The sequence below is a fragment of the Balaenoptera physalus genome, assembly GCF_965194825.1.
Source record: "Balaenoptera physalus genome assembly, contig: SUPER_6_unloc_2, whole genome shotgun sequence".
In the NCBI taxonomy this organism is placed as follows: domain Eukaryota; kingdom Metazoa; phylum Chordata; class Mammalia; order Artiodactyla; family Balaenopteridae; genus Balaenoptera; species Balaenoptera physalus.
This window is the reverse complement of record NW_028126536.1, coordinates 829,883-846,364: the sequence shown is the minus strand read 5'-3', so window position 1 is coordinate 846,364 and position 16,482 is coordinate 829,883. Positions and strand designations below refer to the sequence as shown.

General features: G+C 47.5%; 1 pseudogene across 1 annotated transcript; it reads right to left on the bottom strand.

Annotated features, from left to right (window-relative positions):
- Nucleotides 1-12,385: 12,385 nt before the first annotated feature.
- On the bottom strand, nucleotides 12,386-16,075 carry LOC309663523 (nucleoporin p58/p45 pseudogene; annotated as a pseudogene). The gene is made up of 2 exons: nucleotides 16,052-16,075; nucleotides 12,386-15,397 (listed from the first exon to the last, which is right to left on the bottom strand). The product of its transcript is annotated as a nucleoporin p58/p45 pseudogene (transcript).
- Nucleotides 16,076-16,482: the final 407 nt, after the last annotated feature.

Below are 16,482 nucleotides of genomic sequence, written 5' to 3'. Positions count from 1 at the left end.
TCCCCAGAATCAGGGTTGGAAGATTCTGTCAAGGCCATCTCCTCCACAGCATTCCCAACAGAATACTCCAGAAAGCCCACATCAGGGTTAACCATACTGTTAGCAGAGACCTTCTCCCCAAGTTGCTGTATGAGCTTCCACTCTGGCCCTTCCAGTGTGTGTCCCTTGCCTGGGGCTTCTGCTCTTTCTGAAGGGTACAGGGTGACAAGTTTGGGGGATGGAAGTGCTCTTCCAGCTGAGCCATTCCCCTGGGAGGAGGCTGAGCTGAGGTGGCTATTACCCCAGCTCATGAAGTGAGGTTCTCCCCACACCTGAGGGGTACCCTGTCATTACCTCTCTGAGGTGCCTGTTTTTACAGGTGAGGCCCTGAGGTCACGGCACAAGATGACAGGAAGCCAGGGCACTTGACCCCGTGTGGTCCCACCACTACTTTCTAAGTTTGAAACTGGGTCTCGGGGTCCTCATGGCTGGAGAGGTGGGGAGAGCAGGCAGGTGAGGAGGAAGCATGGCTGCCCCCTTGCCCCTGACAAAGCAGCCCCAAGGAAGCACCTGGCTCCTCCTGCCACCACCGGCCAAGCCAAAGGCGCCAGCTTTGAAACCAAAGCTCACCAGTGAGATGAATATTTCAGAGCCCCAGAGAACTGGACACCCGAGGGACCTTCCATGACATCTGCCTCTGACCCTGGTTCCCAGGCCTACCCCCCTCATCCCATGTCCAGGTTCCTCAGGGGGAACCCCAACCCCTGGATACCACACAGAGGCCACCGTGGGGTCAGAAGGGATAGTGACCCCCAGCGGACAAGAGCTGGTGCAGAACCCGCAAGATCAGGGCCGAGCCTCCCAGCAGCCTTCCTCCACTGCCCCTCCCGCTGTCCTCTGTCTCCACGGTTTTCCCCTTTCCCATTTTCCTGTTTGGTTTTTACTCCGACCCGAAGAGGCCATGTGGAGGATAGTATTGATACTTCCGGGTAGCTTTCTGAATCCAGTCTGAGGGCAGTGGCTAGAAGGGGGTGGACTGAGGCAAAGTCGTGGTGACAGAGGTGGCAGGTTCCCCACGCGAAGAATGGGGGCTGCTCATGGCTTCCACCCGGTCCCCAACTCACTCAAATACTCAGTCACCTGTCTACACCAAAGCTGCCACCAGGGCGTGCAGAGCCAAGCGGAGGCCAGGCCAGGCCCTGGGCTGCCTCCCCTCCCCCTCCCACCAGCTTAAGGCCGTGACAGCCTTTATCCCACTCACAGCTGGCCACCCTGGGGCTGGCACTGTGGACACGCCCAGCGACAGATACGCGCCAGGAAGCGGGGGACAGGACACCCTCAGACTCTGGCCCGATTGTGCCCACAACCCGCGGCTCGGCTCCCAAGGCTAAACAGGCGCCACTCGCCCGCCCGGGGCGCACAGGGAAAGAGAAACGCCAAAGGTGAGGGAGACACAGCCCCATTCTGGCCCGCTGCGCACTCCAAGAAAGTTTGCGACCCCATCCCAGCGCCGCCCCAGCCCTGGCCGGGTCCCCGCCGGCCCGCGGCCCCCCACTCCCGCCGGCCCCGGGCCCCTGGCTTGCCTGCCGCTCCCGACGGTGCGTCCCCGGCCTCCCGCTGTCGCAAGTTGAGTACCCCCTCGCCGGCCTGGACTGGACTGGTGTTCCACGCCCCGCCCCGTCGCGCAGGCCCCAGCCGGGCGCTGGGGTCCGCCCCGGTCCCGCCCGCATCCGCCCCGGTCCCGCCCGCGTCTGCCCTGTTCGCGCTCCTCCCAAGTCCCTGAGGACTTCCTAGTGTCTTTGGATTTTAAGGCATTACGTGATCATTGTTGGAAACTCAAAACTACAGGAAAAGATCACTTCTTCCCACTCCTCCCGACTCCCAGCGGCAAGCGCTTGCTTTTGATGCTTCTTTGCCTATATATATCTACGTATTTGACTTGTTTTATACGATGTTTTGCTTGTCGCTTTTTTTTTTACTTCACATTTTTGCACGAACATTTTTCTTGTCACTAAATATTCTTCAAAAGCATAATTTTAAAGCCACAAAGTATTCTATCACACAGCTATTGCTGATTTATTAAATCGGTTTCCTACTTTTAAGGACATTTAAATTGTTTCCCATTTTTCTCATTATGAAACATAAATCAGTGATGAACATCCTTGACAAGTCTATGCTTTGAAGCCAAATGTACTTTTCAAGTTTTAAACTTCAAACGTCCAAATGCAGAGATAGATGGAACTTAGAACCTCTGCCCCTGGGAACTAAGACATTGCCTGCCTGAAGTTACTTCAACCAGGAAAGCAGGTGTTTTAGAGTCAGAAATCCTGGGGTGTAGATCACTACAATCAGTGCACAACATTGTGTCGGGGGCTTTGCACCTGTAGTCTCAACCCTCACAGCCACTAACGGTAGAATGTACTAGTCATTCCATTTTACAGGCAAGGAAATAGGTTCTGGGAAGTTTTGAAACGTTGCCGGAGTTTACGTAGTTCCAAAGTCCATGGTTTTTTTCCATTACGCCAAGGCTACCGGTAGATGAACGGCTTTGTTTAAGGTGCTTATCTCGTGCTAGTAGCTGCAGATCTGCACTGCACTGAATGTTGTTCACAGCCTGTTGACACTTTTCCTTTTTGAATGGGGAGGGGTGTGACTTGACAAAACACAGCTTGAAATGAATGCGGTTGGACAACCTCGGGATTCCAAACCCATCACTAAGCACTTTTCTTTACATTATTATCTCCAGCGGCCAGTCCTGCTCTTTCACAGAGCAAGGCTTAGGAAGGAGGAACCTGTGGACTCATCTGGAAGCTCATTTGCATACTAAACATAAGTGAAAGCAGTGTGTTTACTACTAGAAAGCATAGTAAGCAAGGTTACCACTTGGACTGTATTGAGACCAATTAAAATAAAGGTGTTGTTTAAATTGCCCCCTCCACACACACTGTGTATGTTTGTTTGTATATAACTTAAGTAGGAGTTACTCAGGGGCACTGGTGGACATTATGGTGGGCTAACTCCCCCAGCCACCCCAACCCTTCAGTGTAAGTTCGGTTTGGGGTCAAAGACCTCACTTTAGGAAGTCCCCTCCCAAAGGGAGCAAGAACGCACCGGGGCAAGTACAGTTCTGCTCAATATCAGTTTACCCCTGGATCACAGGACAGAGCCCTCATGAACTGCAAAGCCCTGCCGCATCTGGCCGCGTCTCCTGACATCCCTTCATGCTGCCTGCACTTGGGCCCCTTCTCCAGAAAGTACGCTCCACTTTCTAGAACTGCTACAATGATTTCAAGCGGATTCATTTTCCAGCCAGCAATCACATCCACCCCCTGGGAAAGTGGGCCGTGGGGATGCACACAGACAAGCCCAACACAAGCCTTGCTCCATGTTCTTTCTCCTGAGCCCATTTTCTGATCATGGAATCAAGATTGTGTTGACTGAAAGAAAAACACACAACGTAAAACTTGTGAGTTAAGTTTTATTCGGGGACCTTACTAAGGACCATAGCCTCTCAGATAGCTCTGAGAAACTGCTCCAAAGAGATTAAGGAGGAGCCGGAATATACAGGATCTTTTTTGCTGGGAAAAACATGTATTCAAGCATAAAAAGGTTACTGCTGATCACAAAGAACAGATATCTCAAGTTGATGATTTTAGTGTTCTATGTATGGGAAGATGCAAGAATCTGGGGTCATTAAAATTTTTTCTTAGATATGCATCTTAACTATCTAAGGACACTGATATCCAAAGCACAGAATGCCTCCTGTTGTTTTTTTTTTTCCCCCACCCGGAATTCCCCTCAGGGTGCACTGTTGGTGGGTGACTGCAGTGACCAATGGCTTGATCCTGTAGAACTGGAATGGCAAGCAATGTTTTTTTCTTGACAATGATAATCCTAAAAGAACATCAGAAGCCCCAGGCCCAGGGTGACCATTCACAATAGGTAGTCAATAGTGATGTCTCCTTCTCTGGACCCCATTGTATGCCTGGATAAAAGGGATAGGGCCTTATCTGCAGAATCCTTAGCAGATTATTAATTAAGGCCCTACTGTCTGCCAAGCAGACAGGAATTTCCGGTTCTAAAGATGACAAAACTGAAGGACACAGCCCTTGACCTCAAGAAACTCACAATCTAAGGGAGAGAGTAAAAGACCAGATAATTACAATTTTGTCAATTTTACCAGTGCTGGGATAGAGGAGTGTTCACTTGGTTCTGTGGGATCCCAGAAAAAGGAGCATGGTGTGGGAGTGAGGGATGTTTCAAGAAAGACTCTTGAGGGGGAATTCCCTGGCAGTCCAGTGGTTAGGACTCCAGGCTTCCACTGCAGGGGACCCAGATCGATCCCTGGTCGGGGAACTAGGATCCCACAAGCCGCACCACATGGCGGCTGGGGAAAAAAAAAAGAAAGAAAGAAAGACTCTGGAGAGGCAGTAACACCTGATTCCATGTTGGTGGATGTTTAAGAATCAGCCTAGCTCGTGCAGGGGCAGGGAAGCAGGTTCTCCAGGCAGACAGAACAGCATCTGAAGCAAGGAGCTTAGGGCCCCTTGTCCCAGCAATCTTGGATGGGGCGGGTGGAGTGGGGCGAGAGTGGTAAGAAATAGGGCTGGGCAAGGAAGCAGGGGTCCAGGAATTGAAATTTTACCCTAGGGCAACAGGGAGCCAAGAGACTGTCAACAGCCATCTAGAGGGAGGTTGGGAGGACGGGGGAAGCTTGGTGGTACCCCTGGGGTAAAGTTGCCAGCTTCAGCAAAGAAAGATGCAGGACGATCAGTTAAATTGAACTTCAGACAAACAACAAATCACTTTTAGCATAAGTATGTCCCATTGCCCCATACAATGTTGGGAAATACTTACACTATTTATTTGTTTCTTATCTGAAGTTCAGATTTAAGTGGGTGTCATGTATTTTTCTGGTGACCCTGCTCTGGGAGGAGAGTCAAGTCAGTGGCCGCAGGAAGGTTGGGGGATGAAAGGCATCAGGCTGATGTTTATTTTAGGGATGGAGTAGCCTAAGTTTAGTGATTGATGACAGGGGGTGGAGTGGTTCCCTGGAGCCCAGATGGACCCCAGGGAGTGGGTGGGAAAACTTGACTGGAGTGGGGGTAAAACCGAGCAAAGGGCTCGCCTGCCCACGGCACGGAAAGCCAAACACTGACAGCTGGAGTTTGCAGCAAAGTAAGGGTTGATTACAGGGCGCCAAGCAAGGGAGTGGAGTGGGAGGCAAGCCTCAAATCCACTCCAACTTGGTCTTTGAGTTAGGGGGCTTTTTAAAGGGGAAGCACAAAGAGACGGGGATTAATCATCATTTTATGACATTTCTGTGACATTTCTTAATCATAGTTTTGGGAGTCGCGATGTCTCTTGTTTACAATTCTCTGCCCAGGTGATCCATGACTCCAGGGTCCATTAGCTCATCATGCCCAGAAGAAACAACCTGAGTTTGTATGTTAATGATGATATCCATAATAACAATTTTAGTATATTAACGATGTTACCGACAACAGCAATTTTAGTCATCTGACTCGATTAGTGTTCGGTTAGCATAGAATTGAAATCAGAGGGGACAAGAAAGGGAATGAAGTTTTGGATAGAGAGGTTAATCATAAAGTCAGTAAGGGAACTCAGTTTTAGGGGGACTTGGTTTCAGAGGATCCAGAGAAACTTCTCTGCTGCCCAACCCCAGGGCTCCACTAACTGGTTCCACACATTCCTCCTGCCATATGCCCTGTTACTTAGAGCTTATGTGTTACTCCACCCAAGAGAGGTCTTTTCATTTATCACTAACTTTCTCAAAGAAGCTGCCCTTTTCCAGAAGGCTTTGTATTACTGAATTGAGGCATTTAACCTGGCCTGGAGTAAATATGCCTCTTTCTCCTTTTGGAAGGCAAGGACAAAGTCTCATTTATCTCTAGGCCTCAGCACAGCCCATCCCCATCATCCATGGAATTTAAGGAATTCTAATGCTCTAAATTGGCATCAGGGCAAGGCTCTCAGGCAGGAATGACAGATATTAGAGTAGGGGGAAGGACATTAGAGTTCTTTCCCCTAAAAATTAGCCTTAATATCCATAAACATTAGTTAGCACTTTCATAAAGAAATAGGGAGTGGGAAGAATGGTGGATTCAATGTCCCAGGAGCAAGAGCATGTCCCAGCTTTGCCAGGAGTGGCTGTGAGGCCTGGGCCCACCTCTTTATCTCTAATGGGTTTAATGGGTCTAATTGTACTGCTCTTTCCTATCTCCTACGACTTTCAATGCCTCAAATGAAATCATCTATGTGAAAGGCATTGAAAATGGCACACAGTGATGTTGTTAGTGACTCTACCAGACTAGACAGAGCTGGAATCAGGTTAGATAAGAACTTCTCCTTCCCAGGAGGAAGGCTGGACTACAGAACCAGCCTGACATTCACCACACCGCGATGGCCAGGCAGGGTGCAGGGTACAATGCTTTCCAATCTTCCCTGACCATCAGAATCACCCGAGGGGCTTGTGAAAATATATAGATTTGCTTGGAGAGTCCTCTTTCTAGATCTCTGAATCAGAATCTTCAGGGAATGTGGAAATGAATCCCCGAAGGAGAAAGTAATTATCAGCCAGCTTTGGTGCTAGACAGACCTGGGTTCTGTTTAAATTGCTTAACAGTGGTTTTGTGACATTGGTCATATTACTTCTCTGAGCCTTGGTATCCTTATCCATATAAAAGGAGGTGATAGTATAGGACGGTAAGGATTTAAAATAGCAGTTTTAAAGTGCTTGGGACCTAGCAGAAACTCAATTGCTATTGTTGTTTGTGAGATAGAAACCCAGTGACTCAGTGATTAACACAACCTCAGTTTGGCCAGCTATATGATTTCGTTTGGAAGACTAAACAGGACGTAGATGGAGGACTTTGCGGTAGCTCAAGAGGCCCAGGTTCCTTCCAGCTGCGTCCTCTCACACCCTGCCCATGGCCGCCCACCGTGGGCCTCTGCCTTCTGAGTCATCCCCACCTGTGGGGGGGTTCTCAGCTTTTGCAACCCCCCTCCTGGTCAGATTGAGAAACCCTTCCTCATATTTCACTTGCATTTGTCTAAACAACTCCCCTCTCGAAAAAAACCCAACAGCCATTTCCTCTTATTTCCAGCCCAAGATAATAGCTGCCCTGGAACCTCTCATTACCATTAACTGCATCCGCTATGATCTCAATTTCAAGCGCCCCACGCTCTGACCACCATCTCTCTTTCCAGCTCAAGGACCCTGCCGCCAACAACTCCGTGCCCACATTGGGACTGCCCATCTGTGAACTGTCTTCCCTGTGTCTCCCAGCCTCGATTCCCTCCTTAACCAGCTCAGATCCATCATTAGAATCACTCCATTCCGTTACCCCTCTCTGCCTTGTGGTACTCAGCAGGCAAAACTGCAGCTCTGCACCCACATACTGAAAAGGAGGAGAAAAACACGCAAGGCACTGACTGATCTCACTCTGAGTTCAGAAGACTTAGGTTCCTCTCCTCCATTCATGTTAACATTCCCATCCACACTTTCTCCAGTCTCTTCAAAACTCCAGCACCTGCTCCACAGCCTCACTCTCAGCCTTGACTTTGCTTCCTATGTCACTGAGCAAAGAAAAGAACTGCCACCTGTATCTCCACTTGGCTATCTAATAGCTGACCGCTTCTCAAAATTTATGTGCAAACAGATCACGTGGGGATCTTGTTAAATGCAGATTCTGCTGCAGTAGGGTGGGTGGGGCCTGAGAGTCTGCATTTCTAATGTGTTCCAGGTGATGCTGGGCTGCTGGTGTGGGGACCACTCTCTGAGTGGTGAGGTCATGGGCATCTCAACCTTAATAGGTCCAACATTTAACTCCTAATCCCTACCCCCATCCATAGCCCAGTCTGAATGAGGATTCTCGCGGCTTCCTCCTTCTCCATCAAGGATGCAAGATGCACAGGAGGGGATGGAGGGAGGGATATCAAAAGGAACTCCAGCTTTGTGAGTGCTGTCCAACAGAAATATGGTGTGAGCCACATGAGTAATTTAAAAATTTCCAGTAGCCACACTTAAAAAGTAAAAAGAAACAGGTGAATTTAATTTTAGTAATATATTTATTTAACCCAACATATCTAAAAATGTTATTTCAACATTTAATCAGTATAAAAAATTATTAATGAGATTTTTTTCATGCCAAGTCTTTTTTTTTTTTTTTTTTTTTTTTTAATGCTATTCTTCTCTGCTTACATTCTTTTTATTTATGTAAGTATGTATGTATGGCTTTGTTGGGTCTTCGTTTCTGTGCGAGGGCTTTCTCTAGTTGTGGCAAGCGGGGGCCACTCTTCATCGTGGTGCGCGGGCCTCTCACTATCGCGGCCTCTTGTTGCGGAGCACAGGCTCCAGACGCGCAGGCTCAGTAATTGTGGCTCACGGGCCGAGTTGCTCCGCGGCATGCGGGATCTTCCCAGACCAGGGCTCGAACCCGCGTCCCCTGCATTGGCAGGCAGATTCCCAACCACTGCGCCACCAGGGAAGCCCCATGCCAAGTCTTTGAAATCCAGTATGTAGAGTACACTTACAGCACATCTCAATTTGGATGTTCAATTTTCATCAGAAAGATTGAATCTTTATCTAGATTTTATAAAATGTAGAGTTGAAAAAGTGAATTGACATACAAAGTTTGTTCCAAACATATTTGAGTGTTTTCCAGTAACTGGAACAAGTATCGATTTTTATATTTAAATTTAAATGAATTAAAATTAATATTAGATTTCTCAGTTGCACTAGCCATATTTTAAGCATTCAGTGCCTAGTGGCTACCATATTGGACAGCACAGACCTAGAGCAATTACACTGTGGTCATCAGTTGGGAGAAGACTCTTGGGGTCAGGGTCTATGCTGTAATTCATCTCAGAGCCCACCACCTCAGATGCATGGCCTAGGGCCTGCACTCAGTACTTTTTCCTGGAAAGAATTTATTCCCCAGTCAAAAATTGACCTCTAGGAAGACACGATCAGTTTCCAAACATGACCACTAGGGGGCAGGATCTGGCTATCATCCCTTGGCAAGGAAAGGGGGACCCTTAACAATTTTCTAGGTGGAAGATCATTCAGCGCAGCGTTTTTCATGCTGCTGGTCATGACCCATTAGTAACATCAATTAAGTGGGTGATACCTACATTCAAAAAAAGACTAGAAAAAAATGAGAATATAAGCATTGCTATTGTTCTGTGTAACTTTGTTTCAGTTTTATTTATATATGTATTGTGTATGGGTCTCCATGTAAAAAAAAAAAATGTCTTTCTTAACTGTGAGTCACGGTCAAAAAAGTCTTAAAATCACTTTAATCTCCCTTGTCTACAGATAATGCAACCAAAGCCACAAGTTGACCAGTGTTGAAGCTAGAAAATGGGGACATGAGAGCTCCTTCTCTTTTCTCCTCTTTCTTCACATGTTTTACATTCTCCATAATAAAAAGTTAATTTAAGAAGAAACTGAGCTCAGAACAGTGAAATGTCATCTGATGGGCTCACAGTTAGGAATGGCAGAGCCAGGACTCAACCCAACCCTTTAATACTAATTTAGCAGGTATTTCTGAGGGGCAGACTATGTGTCAGGTGCTGTGCTAAACAACGGGGAGACAGGAGTGGATGAAATAAGCACAGCCCCTGCCCGCCTGGAGCTTGCAGACCAGTCGGGAAGATAGACATTAATCACTAACCTCACAAGTAAATGTACTGTTACAAACAATAATACCTGCACTGAAGGACAATGGACTCAGCACCCAAGAGAACAGCACACGGGGACCCCGCTTAGATTGGAGAGGCCAAGGCAGCTGCTCTGAGAAGCTGGCATCGAAGAGCAGCCTGAGTCACACAGGCTGTGTGTGTGTGTGTGTGTGTGTGTGTGTGTGTGTGTGTGTGGTATGGGTGTATATATGGTGTGTGTGTGGTATGTGTGCATATACTGTGTGTAAGTGTGTATAGTGTGTGTGTATGGTGTGTGTATGTATGAGTGTGTATGATATGGATGTGTGTATGGTATGTATGTGTGTGTTTGGGAGTGTACATGGGTGGTATATATGTGAATGTGTGTATATGTGTATATATGTACATGTATCATATGGGTGTGTTTATGGTATACGTGTGTATGTGATATGTGGGTATATGTATGAATGGTGTGTGTGTAGGGGTATATGTGTATATAGTGTGTGGGTATAGGTGTATGGTGTGTGTGTGTGTGTGTGTGTGTGTGTGCAGTGACAGGCATGCTGTTATTATTCCCTGAGTGAACAAGCTATGTGAAGGCGGTGGAGGCTACTCGAAAGCTGAAAGAGCTTGGGGTGTTCCAGAAATTTCCAGGAGACTCGTGTGCCTGGAGAGTGGTGAGCACTGGGCATGGCCTAAGAGGAGACGGGGGAGGTGGGCAGGGCCAGATCTGCAGGACCTCCTGGGTCTTGTTAAGGATTTGGAGTTTTACCTTATAGGGAAGCCATTGAATCGTTTTGAATAGGGGAGGGACATGATTTGGGCTGTATTTTAAGAAAACCCTCTGGTTCTGAGTGGAGAATGGGTTGAGGGGTGGAGCATGGGAGCAGGGAGGCCGGTTAGGAGCTGTCTCAGTGAGTGGGTGAAAAGTGGTATCCGGCCTTCACCTCTGAAGGGTCAATATGCCCCCAAACCCACATATCTTCTTTGGCCTCATTTGGCTGCCTACCTTCCATTTGTCCCCAAACCCATCTCCACCCTTCTCCACTGTGCTCAGGGCTGGCCTGGGTGGACACAGCAGGGGGCCCTTTGTCCTCCAGCTTCAGCTGGGTTTGGCCAATGGAGAGCCCCACAGGAGAGGGTCGGCCAGGAGCCAGTGGGGCTGGGGTATTTGTTCGTCTCCCGCCCAAAGGGTCATCCCACAACCAGAGGTCAGAGGTCACAACTGCAGTCAGGTGGCCCTGTCCTCGAAACTCTGTCCCTCCAAGTTCCATAACTGCTCACTCCCCGCACCTGTCAGGACCTAGAGGTGGTGACACAGTCCCACTGTCCCTAGCCCTGGAGAACTGCACTGTCCCTTGTGTTTCCTATCCCCTGCCCATCACCTGTAGAGTAGTCCTTCCATAAAGTTCTCCTCCGGTTACCACTCTGACCGAACCACTTCCTACCCCACTCCCTACTCCACTCCCTACCCCAGCTGGCAAAACAGTTTCAGTGGAAAGAGCCTGGACTCGGGTCAGATAAAACCAGGACTGGACCTGGCTCTGTCATTTACTAGCTCTGTGTGGGGTAGTCACAGCCTCTCTGAGCCAGTGTGTTCATAGTAATGTAAGGACACCATTATCTTAGGACGCTGAAATAACACATGCGAGGGCTTGGTGCATGCCTAGGGCGTAACAGACAGTCATACACGCTAGTTCCGTTCTTCTTCCTTGCCCCGCACCGAGCAAACACTTATGCCTCTGTAATGGGTCGGCGCTAGGTGCTGGGGTGACGGGCACACCAGGAAGCACAGGGCACCACTTCTGCCTGCTCGGAGGCCACAGTGGCTCCCCCAGCTCAACTCCTCCTAATTCAAAGTGGAAAGTAGTGAGGGTAACATTTCAAACCATTCATTTCTTTTTTTTTTTTTTTTTTTTTTTTTAAGATTCAAAGCAACTGACACAGTAAATTTTATTGTTTACATAATGACAGGCTCTGGACAAAGTGGAGACAATGGACACAGTGACGACACATTTAAACTCCTGTCACAAATTGATCTGTTACAAATTCCCAATGGTCAACATATTAAAATGTAAAATATATAAAGAAAAAAACACAAGAAATGTAAATATCCAGACTTTTGCAGCACAATGCAATGTCCTTTTTAAAAAAAGTTTGTTGTAATTGTGTATTTAATTCTGACAGTAATTCAAAACACAAAACCACATGTTTTCCTACCCTTCCCCAAAACCTGGATCTGGGGACCGCAGTATTAGGGAAGTATGCAAAAATAAAAACAACTTTCATGCTCAGAAACAAAGCATTTTCCTTATTTTAATGCATCAAGGCGCAAAAATTTCAATTCCAAAAGCCAATCATCGCTATATGCATATAAATAAAACAGATTTGACAACACTTTTATAATCAAACCCAACTAACGTTATACTAAAATATATGTGTGTGTGTGTGTGTGTGTGTGTGTGTGTGTGTGTATGTAATACCTATTTTAGAAAAAAAGGTGCCTTGGTGAAAATGATTCTGAAAATATTCACTTGATGCACATTATGTACAAAACCTTCTATATAAAAAAATTAAACTATTTTCAATGAAATTCCACGTTCACATCCCATCTGAAAACTGCACTTGAAAGATAAAATAGGTCTACCTAACGGTTTCTGTCTGAAATCATGGCTAAGGCAGTTCTCTTTCCAAGGGCTCTCTTTTTCACCCACTCTCTGTCACATACTAACACAAATGACACACAGATGCAACCTGACATGTCTATATATCTTATTACCTGGAGCTCTCTGTTCACTGTTAAAACGGGGGATAGTTTACTGTTGCTACAAAGAATACTTTTTTTCTTAAAATATACTGTTCCTTTATTCCAAATTAAGCACTTACTTAAGACATAGAAGAGGCTGATAAGCGACTCCATTTGGTGTCAACATCAATAGCCCTGTAAGAAAGAACTCTCTATTGGAACAGCGAGAAAAGTTTCCACTGAAATAATAGTCATCCTTCACCTGCATAGAATCAATTTGGCTTAATAGCTCTTTGCCCCCAGAACACCAGTCTGGAGTTCAAATATGCTCTTGAAGGTTCATCTCAGATATGAGGATACATAGGATAATAAAGTTGTTGAAATCGGTTTGATGAGTCTCAGCAGCCCTCATCTGGAGTAGCTGCTAAGATTAACATGGCAACAAAAACGGGCAAGACTGGGGGCAATGAAGTTGAGTTGGTCAATATTTACACCAGTAACCATTTCACTAAGTCTTTAAGCAAATACCTACAATGACTTGGTACCTTTAGCTCCTTGTTCTACAAGCACTGAGGATTTGAAGCATAAAAGGTGAAAAATGGAATACCCTTAGAAAAGGGGAACAGTCTGAGGCAAAAGTTGTAGGTCTGTAAATATATATTCTATATGCACACACAATTGTGTGTATTATCCTGTATATATTTTACATACATATTCACAAGATGCCCTGCAGTGTAGTTCAAAAGGCCTTTTATCAAGGAACAAAGTGATTCTGGTACAGGCCCTAGAGTTCATACCACCTATATAAGAAACAAATGTGCATGTATTCACGTAATGTAAACCTTATCAACAAAAACATTGCTAAAACACTAGGTTAAATAGTAGTAGGATTTACCAATCAGCGATGTAATATTTCTTACACTGAGAATCAAAATAATGAAAAATACACAACTAGGTTTCAAATACACAAGAGAAAAGTTGTTTAGCATGGCAAACAAGAACAGAGTTCAAATTTCAGAAGTAAGGAAAAACTATCAAAACTTCGTAAATCTCCTGGGATGCAATTTAGTTACTGCATCAACTTTAGAAAAATAGACTCAGAGAATGAACGATGCTGCTACGGATTCTCTCAACACATCAACCCATATGTTTATCTTTTTCCTCTTTTGTTTCCAGCTGGAGGTTTCTTCAACTGAAGGAGTTGTCCTCCTGTTTCAAAACCTGCAGAGGCAGGATTGGACACCCCAAATGTCAAACCAGCTGATGCCGTGATGCCAGGGTTGCTGAAGTTAAACCCAGATGTACTTGAGCTGCCAAAGCCTGCACTAAGACTTCCTGAGGGTTTATTTGTTGTTCCAAATCCAAATGTGGAGGCCCCTGTGGTGCTGCATCCAAAACCAGAGCTAGCTGCAAAGCCTCCAAGGTTTGAAGAACCTAGGCCACTTGACTGCAAGCCAGTGCCAATACCTGAGCCGAATGGCGCTCCAAAACTAACTCCCAGAGATGGCTGTGGCCCTGTAGCAGGCTGTTGCTGCTGTGTAAGTGTTGCAGCCATGGCAACGGCTGCTGCGTTTGGCATGTTGCTGAAAGGGGTGGGTCCAGTAGTGACTCTGGGCGCATTCTGCCACTTCTTGGCTTCTGCTCGCCTGGCTTCAAACACATCCACAGCGTCTCCCAAGAACATTTTCCTGTAGCCAAGGTACTGTTCTTTGAGCACCTTCACATTTTCATGAATAGACTGAAGTTGTGCAGCTAAAGCTACAAATGTTTGATAAATTTTCTGCATAGCCATTGACAAATCTTGAGGGGTGATATGTGAATTGTTCGCTTGGGTGGCAAGATGGTTTTCCAGTTCTTCAATCTGTTGTCTGTACTGCTGGAGCTGCACCTCAAACTGCTGAGCCAGGATTCTGAAGTAGTCAGCAGGAGCTGTATTTTCATGTTGGAGTCCAGGTGGTGTTTTCTGGGTTCTTAAAGCTATTTCATCATTTTTTAACTCCTGAGCAGTTTCTATTTTCAGTTTGTCAATACTGAGAGTGTTCCTCTGCAGCCCACTGGCAGCCAGCGACAGAAGCTGCTTCAGAGCTTTAATAACTTCCTGCACTTTAAGCATCGCTTTTGAAGACATTCTACTAATTTCTTCTTGAACTTGTTTTTGTTCCTTCACAAATTTCTGCAGGCTGTCCACGTCCTGGCAGATGACGGCAGGCAGAGTCTCGTCCTTCAGTGCTTTACTATCCTCTGGTCTTGTTCCTGTTTTATCACTCTTTTTATCCGATGAGCTGCTAAACTCTAACCCTCCAAGGCCTTCGTTGCCTGCAGATGAAGTAGCTGCTGCAGTTCCCAGAGACAGACCTAAAGCATTCTGTCCAAGTCCTGCAGGAGTCGACGTCAGAGCAGACGAGAGCGTGAGACCGCCAGCCGAGGCAGACGTGATGGGCAGCGCAAACGGTGTGGCGGACGCCGCGGGTTTGCTGAAGCCTAAGCTGAAGCCTGCCGTGGACGCAGACGTGGTGGCCGGCGGGCCTGTGTTCGTTCCTCCTAGAGTGAACCCAGTGGCAGGTTTAGATCCAAAGAGCCCGGTTCCAAAACCACCAGAAGGAGCAGATGTTGTCACTGGAGTCGCGTGCTCCCCAGAGTCCCAAAGCTGAGCCCCACAGAAGGGCTAGACGCCGCGGTCCCGAAGGAGAAACCGCCGCCCCTGCCGCTCCCGCTGGCGGCCACGGTGGAGGAGCCCAGCGTGCTGCTCCCGAAGGAGACCCCCCCCGGACATGGCTGCGGGCTCGGCGCGGTCGGCAAGCTAATGGGTCGGTTCGCCGCTCCCGCCTCAAGGCCCAAGCGGGCCGGGCAGCATCGCTCCCGCCCAGCCGCGACCTTGCGCGAACGCGGAGCCCAGCGGCCGCGAAGACCGGCCCGAGGATGTGGAGATGGCGCAACGCAGGTAACCAGCGCCCGCCCGCACGCACCTCCCCATTCATTTCTTTTTGACTACTAGGTGGCAGGCATTTTTCCAGAGTCTGGAGGTAGATTAGTGACCAGGCATTGCAAAGAGTTGTGGTGATCAGAGGGGCTTCAAAGAGGACGTTGCATTTACTTTTAGCTTTAAAGGAACTGTTACTTAAAGGTAGGGGCATATCAGTCTCCCTGGTCCTGAACTTTACCCTCCTTCCTTCCTCCCCCTGGGAGAGCCTGCAAAATTCCCCAGACTGAGAACCTGGGCCTTAATTAGTTACAGTTACTCCTGGAGTGTCTTAGATCATGTGTGCTGGGGTGGAAGGCATCTTGAGAAGTGAGCCTTAAAAGACTTCTCCAGGTGTGGTAAGGCAGGTGTAAGGGGGCAAAAGCACAGGACAGTGACCACTGCAGGCTGACTGAAAGCTGGGGACATGGAAGGGAGAGGTGGGAGCACAAAACACTAGAAAACTGGGTTGAGACCATATTGCTAAACCAAGCCATGTGAATTTAATGCTGCAGATACTGGCTTTGAGCAGGGGGCAGACACAATTCAGAGCTGGGCTTCCAAAGCCTTTGTCTGATAACCTAAGTAAGGTGGACAGGGGCTGGAGGTGCCCACGATGGACCACGTGTTGGGACTCAAGTGCCCAAATTTGGGTGATGGCTGAGCACTCATGAGGACCAGACCTTGAAGTTGCAAGAATGATACATGGTACAATAACATCAGTGAACATTTAGTAAGTACCCGTGATGAACTTGGCACTATGTCCTTTACTTGGGTAATTGTGGTTAATCCTTAGTAAATAGCTCGGTGCAAACTATCAGTCCTTTTTGCAGAGAAGAGTCTAAGCCCCTCACCCCCTACACCTGCCCCACCACCCTTGGAGATGACCAGAAAGAGGATGGGCATTTAGGTTTGGAACTCCAGGGGGAAGCTGGGGTGGACATTTCTCTTTGGGAGTAATGAGTGATATCAAGTGATTGCTGAAGTCAGGGGAAGCAGTGAATGTGAGGGACAGCAGCAGAGGGGGAAGCATCTAGGGATGCGAGAAGAGAACCAGAAGACACTGTCACAGGGAAGGCGAAGAAGAAAGAAGGCTCTGCCCGGAGGTTAAGTG